Here is a 20,518-nt window from a genome sequence, read left to right as displayed (position 1 = left end):
ATAAAAAGGCTGATGGCAATATATAGGAGGAACTTTTTCTGTTTGTTTTATTTCCTCTCTGTAGGTTCCCATCCTTCTTCTCTGTATATTTACTTCCATTAACTTTTCCTGATACTATCATACTTAGTTTGGGCAGAGGTCCTCAAATTTTTTAAATAGGGGGACAGTTCACTGTCCTTCAGATTGTTGGAGGGCCAGACTATAGTAAAAACAAAACTTTGGTTTGTGGGCCTTTAAATAAAGAAACTTCATAGCCCTGGATGAGGGGGATAAACGTCCTCAGCTGCCAAATCTGGCCCACGGGCCGTAGTTTGAGGACCACTGAGGATTAGAGTTCTCTAGATATCCTCTACAGGATTAGAGTAATCCATTAGTTCTGGGTCCCCCACACCCCATACTTTGCATTATAATAAATAACTCAGAATTTTAAGGGTTTTTCATTATTTCTACTTCAGATAGTAAAATTCTTTCACATGGCTGCTATGATGGGAATTTAGCCACTTCTGGGCATTCATGTCCCACTCCTGTTTTCACAAGCCTTAGTCAAGTTAGTAAATATTTACCCAGCATGCCTGATCAGGCTGAAGAAAAAAATGATAAACTCAATTTGCCTGCTGCTGGAATTAAGGAGGAGGAGGAGGGATGCAATTGACTCTAATTAATGCCTCTAATAAACAAGACAATAAAATATCAATTGTGTAGGATGGACTTAAGAAAAACTTGGCAACTTTAGTGAAAAGCTCTTTATTGAGAATTTTTCCAATTATGAAACACCTACTTGAATGCCCCACTTATCTTCTTGAGCATTGTTCCCTCCAAATCTAAAGCATCTTCATACATTTCTAAATGAACTCATTTTGTATGTTCAACAGTTAATCTAAAAAGCCCTAAGGCAGAAGCAAACAAGTTGCATACTTAACTGTGATGCTGTACACAAGTCTCTAATTGCACTAGAAATATCCTTAGTATTGGTCCAGATCAAAACTGAGATTTGCAAATGCTTTCCACATGCAAGAGTACACAAATCGAATAGTTTTAGATGAACCAAGAACTCCTTCTAGCCCTTGGATTGTTTTTCTTTCTATCTAGTAATTGGTCTGAAAGACTAACAGAGAAAACAGAATGGCTACAATTTGTGAAGTTTTTTTTTTTCATGTAACATTCTATAATTACTGTTAATATGTATCATCTTGCTGTCTTAAAGGAAAAGAGGTCTTGGCAATATATTTCCCCATGTAACAGTTACATTATAGGATAAAACAAAATCAATTTCTTGTAAATTTCTCATCTCTATCTCAAGATGATTCTATATATTTCCCCATTCTTTTCCTTCTTCTAATCACAGAGGATGAGATGATCTTTCATCTGTACTCTTCATTCCTTCTCCTCCCATCTATAACAGAACTATTCTCCCCTGAGCATTCCTGGTCTCTCTTACAGTCAATACTTCTTTTTTACTGACACAAACATGTCTCTCTAATTCTAATGACATCATAAAACTTCAAATCTTCCTTTGACCCTGATACTATTTCAAATAAATATTCAACCCTGCTTCTTTCCTTCAATGCTAAAATTTTAGAAATAATCTGATTCTATTTTCTCACCATCCACTTAACCTACTATAGCTTTACTTCAATTTCCCACTACTCTGCTTAAACAATTCTCTGAGACCATTAATGAGCTTTTAATTCCAGATCCAATAACCTTTGCACAGTGCTCGTGTTCCAGCATGAGACACTATTGATTATCTTTTTATATCTTGTGAAACTTCTCTGCTGTTACCTCTCTTTTAGATCTTTTTCTTCTTTGAAGAGGGTATGGGGGTTCACCTTTCTCTGCATGCTCTTATGTACCCCCACAATTTTTTTATCTCATCTTTCCCAACATTCTTATCTTCATCTCCCTTCTTATTCACTCCCCTGATTTTACCTACCATTTTTATTGCAACAAAACCTTCTGGATTTCCAGACATCCTTCAATTTTCAGGTCAGAAGCTCCTGACTTCTGAAGGAGCTCTTTTTTGTCTGTTCTTCCCATAACACTTTACCCACTGCCTTCCTTCGGGGGTTCTGACTAAAGATAATGCCTCAAAATCTACATATCCAACCCTGGATATGGAATTCCCTGAGTTCCAGGCCTATTTTTCAAAACTGATTGCTGGGCATCTTCACATGATTGTTAATCACTGACACTTCAAGTTCAATGTCCCTAATGAATCTCATCACCTTCCTCCCCAATTCTGCCCGATCTCTGAATTCACCATTCGGTTGATCCTCCTAGCCTGTATTTACAAAATTTGATATCATAACTGACATAACTGGGAAATATTTAATGGAACAAATTAAAATATAATAAAATACAGATGTTATCATATGGATTTCAAATGCATCTATAGGGATCCTTACATAAGGTTCAGTGGCCCTATTTCTATTTGACTTTGACACCACTGGAATGGAAGACCTTTAAATTTTTATTTAAATTTATTTAAATTTAAATATTGTAGACATTATAGCTTTGATTTAAAAAACATACTTCATAACTTTCATTAAATTTTACTCCACCATATTAAGGAGCACATAAAGATAGGCCAGAAGTTCATAAGAAAAGTTTAATCATATCATTGTTTCCTACTTTTAAAAAAATGTTTATCTAGATCTGTCCAGTCAAGTATAGAACATACTTAACTAAATTATTTAGAGTATATTTCAACTATCTTTCAAGTAAGGTTTTGTCTCAAGTTTATTCCAAGATTAAGTACTCTTCCACAAAATACTGAACATAATTAGATCACATTGTATAGGCTTTACCCAGGGGAGGAGCAGGCAGACTTGATGACCACTTGATGACCGTCTTTGGCAAAGACGGGGTTACTTAAACATTAAAAGTTAGAAATCATGGGAGTTGCTCCTGAAAGAAATAGCAACCAAGCACCTGGCCCTGTGAAGACCCGACTGAAAAGCTAGAATAAAGTCATCTTAGCTTTAAACAGGTGGCAGGGAGTGGGGGAGGCAGGAAGGGAGTGATAAAGGTATAGATGATTTAGTAGCTTGGTAAGGATATAAGCGAGTTATTTACTAAGTAAAAACTTTTTTTAAAAGGATTTCAGATATTAGGATAAAGATTTTTTCCAAGCTGCCATGCACTTCAATTATAATAAAAAGGTGCCCACTATCAAAAACACCTGAACATCTGGCTCTCATCTACTTTTCGAAATTTTTCAGTCTTCATGACATCAACATTTTACTTAATTCCATCTCCTCTCTCTTTGCATAAACACACACACAGACACACACACACACACACAGATTTATTGTTCTTTTTGCTTTCATCAAATTGTCCTGTTTTTAACAAAGAGACAAAGATAGAAACAGTTTCTCTGTACCTGAAATGTTACCCTTTGTCTCTTTATCTTACATCAAAGCTCATCTTAGTTGCTACCTCCTCTCTGAGACCTCCTTGATTCCCCATTCCTACCTTCACTCCCTCACTCCCTCTCTAAACTGAGCACCATCACCATGTCTGGTATATAGTAGACTCTTGTTAAGTATTAAATGAACTGAACTCTAGTTGTGAACAGAACAAAAAGCATTAGTTAATTTCTTATTATGGAAACTATACAGAGTTCAATACAGGTAAAGGCACAGAGTGCTGGAGTCAGCTTCTACCCCTCATGAGAGCCTCAAATTTTCTGGGTGAGCATTTACACCTCAAAAATCAGCAACTGCTAATTGTTTATACAAAAGAAAGTGATGTAGGAAATGTTAATGTTACAGATGAAATTTTAAAGTGTATCTTAAGTACCTTTTTTCTTACTCAAGAGACAGATGTTAATCATTTACCAGCTCATCACTGGTTAAAAGTAATCTCATAAAACCTGAGTGGGCAAGATGTCTTTGTTGCACAGACATATCATGAAAAGACTAAAAAAAAGAATCTAGGGGAACTTATCAACTTTGCAGAGTTTTCTAAAAAGCGTTCAGAGAGATTAGGGAATGTGAACTCTATATCTGAAGAAATGCAAAAGGATGACAAGGTATGATATGATAAAGTAGTAAGACTATGGATCAATGAAAAACAGCAAGAAAAAGGATGCCAATGATCCTAACTGGCCACCATCAGACACCTTCATGGTGTGTATACTATGTTATCCTAAAATCAAGGATAAAATACCCTGACACATCCATCAGAATATGGCCAAGAAAAGAAAATGAAATGAAAAGAAACTTAGTGAAATAACATTGAGAAGTAATTTTATAATAATAAGGGGACAAACTGAAGAAATATCAAAAAGAATTAAAAACTGAAAGGATAATTTGATGACAGAGAATAGTAAAAGCTGCTCAGAAAAAAAAAACTGATGGAAATGGAAGATAAGAAAGAGATGGATAAAAGGCGGATGAAGTGGAAAAGAATAAAGATAAATTATGATGCTTCCACATGAATACAGATTAGAGGAAACACCATTAAACACTTCTTATTTATGATGGTGTCATAAGTCCTCATTAGGTTTAATTAAATTATGATAATGTTGTAGCTTCTCAAAGCCATGCTAGACATTAAGTGGCCGTGAGTGTCTTGGAGCAAATGAAATTATATCAAAGTTATACATAAATTCAAACATTTTTTAAATGAAAAGGCAATCTTATTTTCTCATTTGGTGCACTAGACTGTGTTTGCAGGTTGTCTCCATTTTTAGATTGTAAACTCTTTGAGAGTAGGTATTATCTTTTGCCTTTCTTTATATCCCTAGCACTTAGCACAGTGCCTGAAACATATAAGGCGCTTAAAAGCTTATTGGCTGCCTGAGATAGAAAGATATCTATTCAAGCTGTCTAGACCTTGATAACAAAGAGCTCCTACATTAATTGTTGAATGTGATGGAGTATGGACTAGGCTAGCTGGATACAGAACTCAGAGAAAAAAACTGATTGATTCATTCTAATGCAGAGCAGTTACTGAATGAATTAATAAGGAAAGGAAAAAGAAATTAACGGGTTCTGAAAAGGCCTAAACAAATAAAATTTATTCAAACATTTTGCAAAATGTAAGTTCTCCCACAAAGGTTTTTGGACAGACTAATGGGTCATTTTAAATATCTACACTTTTTTAGGCTTCTCATTCCCCCTCTCTATCAAAAGTTTTTAAAAAGTACAGTACTGTCCTTATGCATATAATATCAGTATGTCCTGAGAAGGGCATACTATGTAACATTTCTAAAGATGTCATTCTGTCTTTTTAATTTTTTTAATTGTGAACTTAACAGATAATCAAAAAAAAAAAAAAGTCTTTTCTTATTTCCTATAAGTGTGATTCAAAGCCATGGGAAATAGCATGGCTAAATGGAAGTTGAGAATGAATATTATTAAGGAAATTAATAATCTAGTTAAAGAAACTATTCAAACAGCAAACATTTCAGTGGTTTTTCTTAACTGAAAAGCATTTACAAATCATGATCCTACAGTTATGAAGGCCCTTAGATATCATCTAGTCCAATCGACTCATGAGCCAGAATGAAATGTGACTAGCATAGCTATTTCTAGATAAATACTGACCTGATCATTCTACAAAATATTTCTAAGTAATCATTATGAGTGACATTCTTGAACCAGTGAGAAATTGAAGATAATTATTAGATACTTGAAGAAATTAATTCTGAAGTATATCCTTTACTCTAGAAATACAGAATTCAATAATCCCTTCTCAGATGCTCTATATATGTCCATGATGTATGTATTCTCAATCACTTCAAATACTCAAGCACAGAGCTCCTACATTAAAGATGATAGCTAACTCTAATTCTTCTTACCATAATTGAAACTACTACTACTATTTGCATTACCTTGAGAGAAGCATTTTGTACTGTTTGTGATATCATAATTGCAATATGAGAGTGGAACAGATAAATAAGTTCAAGAAGGAAATCACGTTTATTATTACATTTATAAATAGGAAATTGGTGAACAAAGGAAGGATATTTATAAAATTGGTAGTCAGTGCTTTAGAATATCAGAAATTCCCTTCCCATAAATCTTTGGCATACTTTTCTTTGGATCTTCTGAGATAAATTTCTATATATAAGTAATCCCTAGCAAGTATAAGAAAAACAAGAAAAAAAAAAAAAAGAAAAAAAGACCCTAATGCATCTGAACTAAATTCCCTAATAAAATTGTCCTAAGAATTCCACATGTAGTAGGATTTAAAGTTTTTTCTGGGAAGAAATTCAAAGGAATATATATATAAGCATTGCCTATAAGTTTGGGATTTTTTTTAAATCCCTGACTTGCTGATAATTTCCCATTTTTGTTCATGAGGAGTATGTCAATGTTATTGTTATTTCTATGCAATGTTATCTATGAGCATTTAGGTTGTTTAGCACCAAATTCTTTAGATCTTAATTCCCAAAGTCTCAGTTCCAATAATGAAGGGGAAATGTCAGCAGATGATAAAACAGAACTATTCAAAGAAAATGTTAATGGTCTTAGGATATTACCATAATCAAGGTAATAGGGTTAAATTGACTCACCAGAGTTTACTATGTATTTTATCATTGTAACTAGTCTCAACAAAATAATTTGGTTTCTAAGCCAGGTCTATAGTCTTACTCCCAGAGTCACTTCTGCATAAACCCAAGATTTCACAGTTTGAGATATGCAGGAAGTGTGACAATAATCTCTTTAATTCTTAGTTCATTCATTGGTAAAATAAGAGTGCTGACTTAAGAAGAAGTCTAATGTAGTTGGCAGTTCTTAAAGTCTAAGATTCTATCATCTTGGGATGCCTCTTGAAGGTTCCATATAGCAGCAAATCTCAGCTTATCTAAAAAGGGATCCTCAGATCAGAGGATTATAGATCAAGGGCTAGGGAGAACTTTAAAGATCACACCTTCACAGGCAGCCATCTAGGTATCATTTTGGAAATTATTATAGAGTTCATATGTTTTATGGGTATCAAAATTTAATACAGAAAATATATTTTTATTTAGGTACTTATGTGAATTTTCTATAAGGAAAAATTATAATTTTGTCTTATTAGATCTTTATGATGAGTGCTGACAGTCCCAGATGCCAGGTTCCCTATGAGAGCATCTGCTTATTTAGTCAGGATTAGGTTAAACTACTTAACCTCCAAGAAACTAAATCTACTTCTCATAGGTATTGAGTTTTAAGACACAAAAAACATAGTTTTGTCTTCTGTCATATTAGTTCACTTAAAATTTCAAACATTATATTAACAATTTTTTAGTTTACTGACAAAAAAGGATTCTTTGATCCAAATGCTATTCGGACAGTCATTGTTAAATATGAAAAGGGAGCTCTCTTTTGAGTTAGACTGTTCAAAATATCATGCTGTGTGTGGAATTGCAGGAGTTTCAGATCAATCAGGGCATGATGCTGCGTACCATATGGGCAGGAATAAAGATTAATTTTTAATTGGAGAGATAACCTTCTGGAATTTCCTCAACTGTACTTAATTTAATGGAAACACCTTGCTTTATTCAAAGTAACAAAACTATATTCTTTTTGTTTTATATTTAGAATGTTTGGGCTTAAGCATGTAAGCACACATATACAACACATAGAATAGGTATATTGTCTGAGACTATCACTAGATTCAATATGTTCCCTCTGATTTTTGGCATAAGTATAATGCATTTACACTACTAAAGTACATTCTAATGGGTTTAGGATCTATTACAGAGATAGCTGACAGATGACTATGTAATGGAGTACACTGTTTTCCAAATATTAATGAGTTATAAAATACAATATCATCTCACTGAATCAGACTGATCAAGTACTTATAAAATATGGGACAGCTATTCCTGCACATTCAGAAAGAAAATTCATAACATTCTATGGAACAATTTAAACCTTCCTGGGGCTTCACCCCAGGGAATTTGTTTAAGTCTATAAACTTTTTAGTTTATGAGCTGAATGTAAATCAAATTGTTTTAATTATTTTGGAAATAAGATGTGAAAATTGAGCATACAGATGAGAAGCAAAATGGGTTAGTGATCAGAGGGCCATTCTGGGAGTCCTTGGCTCATCTTAAGTCTCTTAAATTCTCAATGTTTCAGGCAATACTTAAAAACAGAAGTTTCCAAACAATAACAGATCTGCACTGATAGGGAAATGGGAGTTCCCTACATAGATAAAATAACAGAAGGTCCATTTACCACCTAGGCTCCATTGACTTAAAAGAAAAAAAAAAGACATTCAGACTAGCATTACCTACTAGTCCAGAATCTAAAGCTGACACATGAACAACTAGTGACTACAAAGAGAATTGTTCGAAAATAAAAATAGAGGGGCTAGTTTTACTAAAGTCCTTTCCCCAACATTCTTTAACACATTTAAATGTGGGGTTTCTCCTTGTAATAATGGTTCCCCAACAATCCAGTAACCAGTAGCAAACAGTAATGGCTTCTTTTAAATCAAATTTGTTTATTTAATTGGCATAGGGAACTTCTTGACAGAGAACTATACTGGTAGACAATGAAGACTATACTGGTAGACAATGAAGACTGGCACCTGGTATAGCCTGTAAGAAACAAAACATTTTTTCCCATAAGGAACTTTTAGTGGTGAGTAACTTGCCTTTAGAATTGTAATTCTGATGAGGGGTGGGAGTGGGGAGATGGGGACAGGATTTATCAAGCACCTATACTAAGCATTATATTAAGAGTCTCATAAACATTACCTCATTTGATAACAACTGAGAGTTAATGATACACTTTTCTCCCACAACGTCTGGACCTGGAACTATTTGACCACACCTAGCATACATGAAGAAAAAAAACTGAAGAAATAAGCCCATGAAGCCATCTGACAATCTGTGTGGAGGCACTTGGAGCTAATCCATGGAGAAACAGAGGAGGAGAATGAATCTGCTATACAGGCAAATAAAAACCCTCCTGTAAACTCCTAGAGCAATTTATTTTATTAGCCCAAGACACCAATAGCTCAACCTTCGCTGCTCATACAAGTCCTGGAGGTTTCTGGATATACATGTTTAGAGAGCTGCTCAAGTGGAACAATGTGCAGAAACTTATAAAAAGTGTTAATGCTATTTATTATCAGTTGCTGTCTGCCTATAGAACATACCCAGATCATATAGTCACCAAGGACACCCTATCTAAACTAAGCATGGGTTCCTAAGAACAAGCTAAATCATCTCACTATTGTAAGCTTGGCCGCAAGAATGAAGTGTATTCTTTGCCCAGTGCCTCTGAAGAATCTCAAGATGCAGAACCTTTGGCAGCTAGAAGATCTCACCAATGAAACTGTCTATGTGGGCACCATTCAAAGCAAATTGGATCAGTACAACTAGCTACTTGAAGTGGACTTTTGCATTGGCCAAGACATTCAAGGGAAGGACATGGACAATCTTATCAAAACCTTGCAAGAATGGTGTGACAAATGTTCTATTAGAAATTAAGCAAAATTAAGCCTCCCAACAGGAGAACTTCAGCTGGACTCACTCGGCAGCAGGTGGAGAACAAGATCACTAACATCAAGAAAACATTAAAGCTACAGCAGAATTTCATCAATTCTAGAGACTGAGTAGCAGCTGGCAGAGCCAAAGTGCCCCCTCATGCTGAACAATGGGAGCCCACTAAGAAAATGTCTGAAGTGAAAGATCTGGTCTCCAGCTGCCACTGGGCAGGCTGGGGCAGCAAACACCCAATGGATTGGGGAAGGGAAATGGCAGATGTCATGGTTTTTCCTTTTTTACTTTCAGTGGGTTTACTGTCAGGTAATATGAAGTCTCTCATCCTTTCAATGATTTCCCCAATTGGTATAGTTTTAGTTAACTAATGCTCATTTTCAGCTTTTCCTTTAAGACCCAAAGGCTCTAATGATGCCATCAAGTTATGTCCTTCCTTTCTCTGCCAAATGTTCCAGTAATGCATGTTTTGCCACAATATCAAAAGTGGTATAAGAAATCTCTAGTTAAGTATCAACAAGGCAGGAGTCTTCTTTCAGCTTCATTTTGGCAGCTCTGATTTAAGAGAAAGGGGTGGGTTCTGGGTTGTGCTTACTAAACCGAGAGATTTCTTAGCTATTAAAAGCCTAGTTTGTCTCTTACTAGTAGGAAAAAACTGGTTCAAATAATAATTGGGAAGACAACCAAGCTATACAGAATGGGGCTGTATCTTTGTTCAGTATGGTGCTGGATGGCAGAAGCTGCCTCTCTAGGCAGCTATTCCCTTCTGGCCATCTTAGCCCCACAGCTCCTTAATTTATGAAGGCATTAATTGCTCCCTCATCAAGAAAATCTACAAATGCTTCTTTTCCTGAAATCTTTAAATCCTAAGGAAATCTCTCCTAGTGGGGAGAGTGATGACGGGGATCCCCATTTGAAGGATTTGCTATTATGCCCCAGACTTCTTGCTTCTCCCCCCTTGGCAATTGGCCCAGAGCCCTTTTTGGTAAGATTTTGGCAAAGGAAATGGATTTGCCTGGTCTTTCTGGACTTGATTGTTTCAGGTTATATTTTAATTTTTTTGTTTCAGGTTTTAATTCTAAAACAGTTCAATTCTTTTCTTTTTTCTCCTTTGTTAACATGTGTTACATAGTAACTACAGGTGATGCACATTGCATCTAATTGAAGAGTTTTATTTTTGTTTTAAAATCAAAGGTTCTGGCCTGATGCTGAAAACAACAGCTCAAATGAAAGGGAAAAGACTACTTTAAGGGGAAAAACATTAAAATATCAATTTATTGTTAAAAAAAAAAAAGAAACTTATCTTTCCCCTGCTAAAGAACCCTTCATCAAAACAGAATTAAACTATAGAACAATGTATAATTGTGCATAGTCAAAGATTCCTCTGAGAAAGGCTTATTGGTTTCTACTGGTGGAAAGGATCTTTCTAGTAGTATAAATTAGAGGTATAAAGGGGCAGCTAGCAGCACTGTGAATGGAGAAAGGAAGACTCATGACTGGAAAAGTAGAAAAGATCCAGGTTATGGAGAACTTTAGAAGTCAGAGAATTTTATATTTGACAGAGTGTCACTAGAAGTTACAGAATGGTCAGACCTGTGCTTCAGTAAGATCAGCCTGACAGATGAGTAGAATATTTGATCAAAGGATTATAGGATTATAGATTTAGAACCAGAGGGACCTTCATGGTAATTTAGCGCAGCTCTCATTTTATAGACAAAAGAATTGAGACCCATATAAATTAAGTGATAATCTCAACAATACAGCTATTTAATAATAGGACAGGGGTTTGAATCCAGCAAGCCTTTGCACTTCACATTGGCATTTGTTTTACAAAAAGCACTGATGCAAAGGAATGTGTTCAAATATCCCCCCAATCAATCCTTAACTGTCATTATCTGTATCACTTTGATGAACCCAGGTATTGATGGCACTGTGTTCACTCTAAAATGTTCTCACACAATATTCAAAAACAGAAATTTAAAATATAATTACATCTAAAAGCATCATGAAATAATATTTTCATATTTTGTTCCTGGGGCCAAGTTTTCTTCCAGTAAATGCTGACTTTGTCATCCTAAGCAAATGATCCAAATTTTCACTGCTTTAGTCAACTAAGACTTAACTTTAAAATCTCTAAGTTAAAATTAAGGTACCAACCTACATTGATAGAAGGAACTTCCACAACTGAGAGTCTACTGAACAAATGAAACCTTAAATGAAAGGTGCTATCCTATCTTATCCTACCTTGTGTCAACTGTGGTAAAAAAAAAAAAAATTCTCTCCTGTAATTTTTTTCTCATGTCATTAATTTGTTATATGATGTGCCCAATAAAGATCATTTGGAAATGGATCTCACACTTTCCACCTTTTGAATAACTCCAAAACCATAATCTACTGAATAAATAATTCTTGTATTCCACACCCTAACTGCTCTCTGGTATAGATCTTCTCTAAGAGGAAATAAACTCAGACCTTAAAGTGTATAATGCATATATAGAAGCCTTGAGATAAACTACCCCCCAAAAAAGGCATTTTTATTGAGGTTTTTCTGTTTCGTTTTGTTGTTTCTTTGCTTGTTTTTCTAGTAGGTAACAAAATGAAAGAGAAAAACTTGGAAAAAGGAGAATTACACAGCTGCAGATAATTTCTTAAAAATAACACCATTTTTCCTTGCCCCCACTGCTTTTCAGTCTCTGATGAGTCTAAGAAATGACCTCCCTGATAAAGTTATCTGAAGCAAGGTTGAAAAATATGTGTTATGGCTGGAGTAGTGATGAACTAAGAAGAATCATTTCCAAAGTCATCACAACCTTAGAGATTAGCTTTATGTTTATTTCAGTTTCACATGCAGATAACTGAACATCACATTCTTCATTCAACCTCATGGCCACTATATTTCACAAATCCAAATTATGACATATTTTCAAAGACTTGAGGATTTTTAAAAAGTGTTTAAGAACTTTAAAAAACAAACATTGTTGGCATTTCCAAGAGACTTGTGATGAAAAGTACCATTCGCATCCAAAGAGAACAATAGGGACTGAATGTGGATCAAAACAGTATTTTCACCTTTTTGGAGAGTTGTTATTTGTTTGATTTTTTTCCCTTTCTCGTGTTTTCTTCTCTTTTCATCTGCTTTTTCTCATGTAACATGATGAACATGGAAATGTTTAGAAGAATCACACATGTTTAATTTAGACGGATTGTTTGCTGTTTTGGGGAGGGAGGAGGAAGGAGAGGAAAAAAATTGTGTAACAAGGTTTTGCAAAGGTGAAAGTTGAAAACTATAGTTGCATGTATTTGGGGAAAAAAATACTATTAAAAGGGAAAAAAACAACCACTGTTGTCTTACACAGAAAAAGGAGGAGAAAGGGAAAAATAGAGGAATAGAATGAGTAAGAAAGAACAAAGAGACAAAGTAAGGAGGAAGAAAATAAAAAGTAAAGCAAATAAACACACTGGCATTGTTTAATAATTTCTGCTTCACTCAGAGTCTGTGTTCTACCACTTCTCTATCAGAAGACAACCAGAGATGTCTTAATATTAAGATGGTCATAAGGAATCAAGTAGTGATAGCAAAAATAACTTCTCTGTTCCTCCTCCCTGACTCTGCTCAGCATGGCTAGACAAAAGTCACCCACAAAAACAAGGAAGATCCTATGTTTCAGACTAAACCAGCAGGTTAGATTATTTTTAACCTTCCTTGCTTCAATACTGTTTTCAGCATCTAAGAAAGTTTAAGGTCATATTAGGTTCATGGACTTCTAGAGAGGTCAATGAATAGCCCATTGTATCAGTCCTAGAGCCATCCTAGCCATAAAAGTCACTGCTAAAGTGTGAGCATGACAATGGATATTAACCCCTAATTGTGAAAAGTGTCCACCTATTCTATATCTACTCTGGAGCATCAGAACTAGCCTGATTTAAAGAATCTCTCTCAATCTAAGAGTACATGCAAATAATTCCTCATAAGGCTATTTCAACAATTTTACCATATCATTATCCCTAACTCTCTGCTATAGTACTTGGAGTATCCTTCCTTTATAATACTGTTCTTGTGAAATTAACTGCCCTTTTGTTTAAAATCATAACTTTGAAAAGCCAATGAACAGCTTCAAGTAGTGCTATATCTGTAATGTCTAAATACCTTCTAAGGGATCACAAAGTGCTTAGCCCTCTTAGAACTACCTTAGACTCCAGTCCTCTAAGAACTATCTCATTTTAATAAATGAATTTTAATAAAAGAATGGAAGAGGTTTTTGAATGACTGAAATGATCAGGGTGAAATATGAAACATAGAGGGAGCTAGTTTGCTAAGGTGAGCCATATGATGCACTCTTCAATTAGGATAGCAAAGGTCTTAATTCTCTTTTTTTGAATATTAGTTCTTGGAGGACACTGAGCTTCTAACAATAGAAAGGAAGGATGGGGATGAGAAGTAGGAAACCAATGCCTCCACTCTAGTACAACTCTTCACTTTGCCTTCAGGGCATTTGGAAGGGACCGTTTCCAAGTGTAGCTTCTTTCTGTGACTTAAGTGGACATCTTCTTGCCCCCATAATCCACTGCTATCCAATGGAAAGAACACAGAACCAATAACACTGGGGTGAGAGTCACTGAAACTGATTCTGTTCCTTCAATTCCCCTCTAATCAAAAATATTCCTTGAATATATTGTCCCTATAATTTTGTTTTGTTTTGTTTTGTTCAGGCAATTGGGGTTAAGCTATCCACTACATCAAGTAACTGTCCCTGTTCCTTATACTTTTACAATTAGAGGTTTTGCTAATTTTTTTTTTGCTTTTTATTTTTTTAACATCATAAATTCAAATTAATAGTACAAAAATATACTAGGTAGGAGGAATAGGATTAAACCTAAAAAATTCAATCCATAGGACCACTATAGACTACAATTTTAGCACTAATGTTAATAAGAATTCTTTCTATCACCAACTTTCTATCACCAATTATCATCTGGTTACAGTTCCCTACCTAAATGGTGATTTACAGAAGAGCTTTCAACTCCTTGGAGAAAATTATTCATTATTAAAAAGTATTTGTTATTCAAGCCAAAACACAAATACCAAAAATAAACTACCATAAAACTGAACCCATGGCTTTTCATTCACTAAGTAATGGAATCAGCAGGGAGTAAACTTTAGTAGAACACTAACAGAAATTTCAGTGATGTTTTAAAAACTGGCAAGGGGAAGGGAAAGCAGTTCCTTCTCTACCAACAAAAGCACAATTGATAAAATAACAGTTGAGGGCAATACGCTAACTTGGACGGCAGCATCATAGGTGTTTCTAAAACATTCAAATTTTCATGTTTAAATTATGATGGTTGTTAAATTATGACACTTAAATCTTTAAATCAAGGATCATAGAGGAGACATCAATATAATTCTGTAATGGGGAAGTAGCTGCAATCTTTTTCTCTAGATATTCCACCCAGAGATTGAGTTTAAAGGATCAATGGATCTATTTTTTTAAGTAAAATAACAAGGATTTCTGTGAAATATCTTTTAAAATATGGATATTCCCAAAAATTCAGATCACAAATTTCTTTTGCTTATTATGCTAACTCATCCAGTAGCTTTTCTATATTTCCAAATAGAGTTTGGTGGACAAGTATTTTTAAATGATGAATAGTTAAGTATAACCTACAGAACTTTAAAAAAAAAATCAAGCACATGGTTTCAACTGTCATCTCAAATTTTAGATTTCTCTCCTCAACCCTGTCCTTCAGTAAAAACAGCTTTAATTTCCAGAGGAAACAGGCATTTCTTCCCCTGCTCCCACTTTATCATACAACTACATAACATGCCAATATGGGTAGAAAATTAATTGTGTTAGACAAGACTCAAATATGAGGGAAGAAAAACACAGAAAACTAAAAAACTCTAAACTTCCATATTTGGTTGAAATTTGATACCATAAAATTGTAATATCCCATGACTCAGACTAAAGTATATTTGCTTTTCTTAATAAAATTTGTCAATTCATGTAAAATGAATTAATATGCTGTTGTGTCTAGTACACAATAGGCACTTAAAAATACCAATTCCTTTTCCCACTCCCTTTTTTAATCCCTAAAGTTCAGTTTGGGCACTTTAGACAAAGTATATTTTATCTTTTTAGAAGTTTTTATGGAAGGACTATAGGGGAGGAAGAGGCAAAAATTTCCTAAAGGAACTCATCTTCTTTATATTTAGATTCCATCTTTTGTATCACTATGGAAGTCAAACAAAGAAAGGTCTACTAAAGTCACATTTTACATCATCAATGATGTAAAATGATTTTGATATAACATCAATGATAATTCAACTTTTCATCAGGTAGAATTGTCAGAATGTAAAATAAAATTGGGTAAAATAAATACATTTTTATCACTCTTAAACAAATTCCATAGGGGAAAGGAAATGGTAATTTTAGATCCACCTATGACTTTTAGCATTATTTTTTATGGGTTTTTTTTTTGTTCACATCTATGATAGTTTAATACATATTGTGATTATTGGAATTTTTCAAAGATATGCTGAAGAACAATGAATCTATAAGAAATAAGTAGCACAACATTTTAGATTTATTTCTTTAACTATTACATGAATCATGTGTGTCTCCAGTCCAGGAAATGAACAGGGGTTAGATGTCAGCTATTCATCCGTCTAAGGCTTTATTCTCTTCTCATGCCTGAAATTGTTCAGCCACCACTGCCAAACTATTCACAAGGAAAGAAGGGCATTTTATATTCATTAATTGTCACAAAAGCTCAGCTGGGTCTCAGAGAACTACAAAAAAGAAAGGAAAAAGACCTTTTTCTCCATAATACCAAAATGGTAGTTTATTGTTCTGAGCTCAGGATTTTACCCCCAATTTTTCATATTTTGCTTTTTTTTTGGGGGGGGGGGGGAAACAATACTTTTTTTAAAAAAAAATCATGTAGTTACCTTTTTTTTTTTTAATTAAAAAGTAACCTTTGCTTGTATCCCATAGCTCAACTGTCAAAGGTCAGAGTCCCTGATTAATGACCAAAAAAAAAAAAAAAATTAAATTCACTTATTGAGGAGTTCTTTTGAGAGCCTAGTTACCCTGGAAAACAGCTAAAATTATCTATTTATTACACATTACCAGTGAACAAGAATTATATTTTCAATCTTTCAGACCTTTCCATAAAAGAGTAATGTGACAAATGTTGCTATGTGCCTAATTCACTAAAGTCCTGAAGACTAAAAGACAGAATAGAAGCAGTATCAGGTAGCAATAGACCACTTTGTTAAGTAATCCTGTTATCTGAAAATTGACTATACTCCTACAGCAAAACTCTCAATCATCTATGGCTTTATAATAAAACCAGAACTCTATAATGAGGATGGGGACACTGTGGAGGAGAATTGAGGAAAAGGTTTGATTCTAACTTGGATTTCATAATCACTCTCTTATGGGTACTTTCAATTTTAATCTTGTAATCCCCATTCTAGATTTACTTTAGGTAAAATTTAAGCCACATTTCCCTTAAAGTGATAACTAGTATTTATATAGCACTTTAAAGGTTTACAAAGTGTTTTAGATATGTTAATCTCATTGGATACACACCCGGTAAGGTAGGTGCTATGATTCTCTCCACTACTGACTAAAGTTAAGGTAGGTTAAGTGACCTGTACAGGGTAATATACCTAATTTAAGTGTTTGTGGCAGTTAATTGATTCACTATGTCTTCCTGACTCCAAGTTCAGCACTCCCTCCAGTGGGACACCTAGCTAAAATTTCATTTTGGGGTTTCACCTGATGTAATGATATCCTTATCTTCTTTTCTCTTCATTTGTAAGGACTGCTGGTCCACAAAAAAGAATGAAAAAGTTAAGGAACGTGCCATTTCTGCATTCATATCATGATTATTGTACAATCTGCTCTTTGTTCTGTGATGTACTTATTTAATAATTTTCAACATGAATTCTAAAACTTCATTTTTTCTTTCTGTGAAAATCATATATGAGACAAACTCAACCAATGCAACTCTTTCCATACTACCAATTTAAGATTAAAATAAGGCTAACAAGAGCTCAGGGTAAAGACTTTCTTTTCTGGATGAAAAGAAGAGAAAAGAGGAGAGGAGGGGATGGGAGAAGAGAGGGGAGAAGAGAGAAGAGGGAAAGGGGATGGAAGGGGAGGGGAGGGGAGAAGAAGGGAAGAGAAAGAAAGGGAGAGGAGGGGAGGGGAGAAAAAAAGGAAAAAAATGAAAAAAAACATAATCACATCAACCAGAGGAAATGCTTCTCAAATTCCCAATTCATGAAAATTTATTAGAACGTGCTTGACTGTTGTAGATAGGAGAAGAGGATAGTACCAAGTTGAGAATCATCCTCATTTCTGTAAAATGTTCTCAGAGGCCATTTTTCTGGCAAAAGATAGTCAGATGGAATTCTGAACCTGGATCTGTGGTGGCTGGATTGCTGAGAGTCAACTACATAAGTATGCCTAAATCCCCCAACCATATCTACCTTTACTAAAAAGTAAGCTTCTTGAAAGCAGAGTCTATGGATTTTGTTTTGTGTTGTTTTGCTTCTTTTCTTTGTAATCCCATTCCTTACCAAAGAACCTAGGTACGTAGTGCTTAATAAATGTTTAAATTGAGAATCTAATCATCTTCCTGACACACTACCTACTATTCCCCACTCTTCCTCTTAATACTATTATCATATTACTAAAAGAAAGTCAACTGACAACCCTATGGCTTCATTCACCATCTTCTGTGACTTCCCAGACTAGATTTTTTCCCCAAAGCTCCCAATCACATTTGAACATAACCTCCTTTGAATATAAAGTCCTTAGGAGACAGGAACTTTCTCTATTTTCAATCTGTATTCCTAATTCTTAGCATATTGCCTGATAAATGCTATGTGTTTAATACATAAATACTTTTTTCATTAATTATTTTATATAGCTATGAGCACACTGATGCAATAACCAAGTGTACTATGGGAATAGTGAAGGTTAGATATAGAATACAAAAAAAAAAAAAAAAGGTAAGTTGGTCTTTTATTCAAGCTTCTTTTTTTCCTAGTATCTAATAGGTATTCTTGAAGACATCTATTTTATACTCTTTTAGTATTCTAGAGAAAGAAGAGAAAAATGTATTTAAAAGCTCTATACTATCCCCCCAATAATTTAACCCATTCAAGATTTGTTTTAAGCAATTAGGTCATTTATAAACTATGAAAATCATTCATTCTTTACCAATCATTCTTATGTTTATCCAAACGTGTACAGCAAGCTTTTTTTTTGGGGGGGGGGCTTTTTTTGTTTAACTTTTACTTAAAGTAATTCTTGCTTGTGCTTCCAATATCCCTCAATTCAGGTCTTCAGTAATGAATCTCCCATTGTTAGCAATGGACATGCCTGTATCTCCTCTAATTCAATTACATCTGTGTACAAGGCAGCATGAACAGTGATTTTTAATTACACTGTTTACAGAATTGATTAAAGAAATCTATCTTCATGATGGACAGAATCATAAGCAGGATTTATAATTGTTTCTTCCCATACAGAAAAACATAGGTGGTGATAATGCATATAAATATCACTTGTGGCCGTATTTCCTAAATTTAAGTTTGTGTGGAAATTCCACAAATGGGCTTGTTGTTTACTGTTCTTAAGTTTTCTGTCATTTTGAGATGTAAAATTATTATAATACTGTTGACATTTTAAAAGAATTTTTATTGATAGAGAATTTGAAAAAAAATGAGTCTGATTTCTGTCAAATAGTTGGTCTATTATTGTAGTGGTGACTGTTCTATCATTTTCAATCTTGTCTGACTCTTTGTGACTCCATTTGGGGTTTTCTTGGCAAAGATAATAGAGTAGTTTACCATTTCCTTATCCAGCTCATTTTATAGATGAGGAAACTGAAGCAAACAGATTAAGTGATGTGCCTAGGATCACACAGCTGGTGTGGCACTTATCGGAGGCCAGATTTGAACTTGGGAAGATGAGTCTTCCTGATTGCAGACCCAGAAACCTATCCACTTATGCCTTTATATTGTTTTATAAGTCTCCTTATATTGGAAGATTTTTAAGTGTTCCTCCAAATCTCTTCTCATGAGCTCTACCGACAAAACACACCCACATAAACATACTATACTGACCATGTACATCATATCCTCCCAACCAAATTAACTTCTGGAACAAGATAAAGTTGGCAGAAAGAAAGAAATAGACCAAAAAAAAAAAAAAAAAAAGGGTTGTTCCCACTGAAATTGCTTAAGAAAGTCATCTTTGTGTGTAAAATGGGGGCCTATAATAATGGAAAGGTAGCATGATAGCCTTGGAGAGGCTATCTTTTCCTCAAGAGGCTTACTTAGGCTAAGTTCAAAATTGTCATTTTTAAGAGGAACTATCAATTTCATACACTTGGTTGATAGCTTGAAAGAGAAAAGCTTTAGGTTCCCATATACTGTCAAATGACCAGGCAGAAATTATCTTTAAGTACATTTACTGACGTTCAAACAGCATGGAATTTTTAAAAGTACTGAATAATTAAGTAATTTTTTAAAAAAAAAATCAAAGCACAATAAAACTTTCTATATGAATATATGTACATCAATGTATATACATAAATATTTAAACTGCTAAAATATTCTTAGAGTGATACATTAGTGATACATTTTTAAAGTGATACATTAAAATAAAACCCATTTCATTTTGCCATGATTACTAGTTAGTTCACCATGTTTTCCCTGTTTCTCTTGACAAAGACAAAAAGAATATAAAATTGAATGGGCCTGACTGACATAGTCTTTAAAAACTATTAATGAAACCAAGCCAGATGGCAAAAGATTATAGCTTAATAAATGACTCTTGGACTAAATCAATATGGATTGTATCCACTTAAAATGTCCAAAACTTAAGCAAATGAAATAACTGTCTTGACATTATTAACCAACCCCTGTAATAAATATTTAAAAAAATAAATTATTTTAATTTACTCAACTGTCTAAAATTAGGAAAATATTTGACCATTATAAACCATCACCTTGGTATCATTACCAAAATTGCAACTAGAATAAAACAT

General features: G+C 34.2%; 1 protein-coding gene and 1 pseudogene across 3 annotated transcripts in view; one reads left to right on the top strand and one right to left on the bottom strand.

Moving 5' to 3' along the window:
* The window catches only part of FARP1 (FERM, ARH/RhoGEF and pleckstrin domain protein 1), a 308,923-nt gene that overhangs the window by 182,665 nt on the left and 105,740 nt on the right, over positions 1-20,518 (bottom strand). The window lies entirely within an intron of this gene.
* Positions 8,005-9,439, top strand: LOC105750013 (annotated as a pseudogene).

This window comes from Sarcophilus harrisii, chromosome 3 (assembly GCF_902635505.1).
Source record: "Sarcophilus harrisii chromosome 3, mSarHar1.11, whole genome shotgun sequence".
Taxonomy (NCBI): Eukaryota; Metazoa; Chordata; class Mammalia; order Dasyuromorphia; family Dasyuridae; genus Sarcophilus; species Sarcophilus harrisii.
This window is presented reverse-complemented; position numbering and strand designations above follow the sequence as displayed.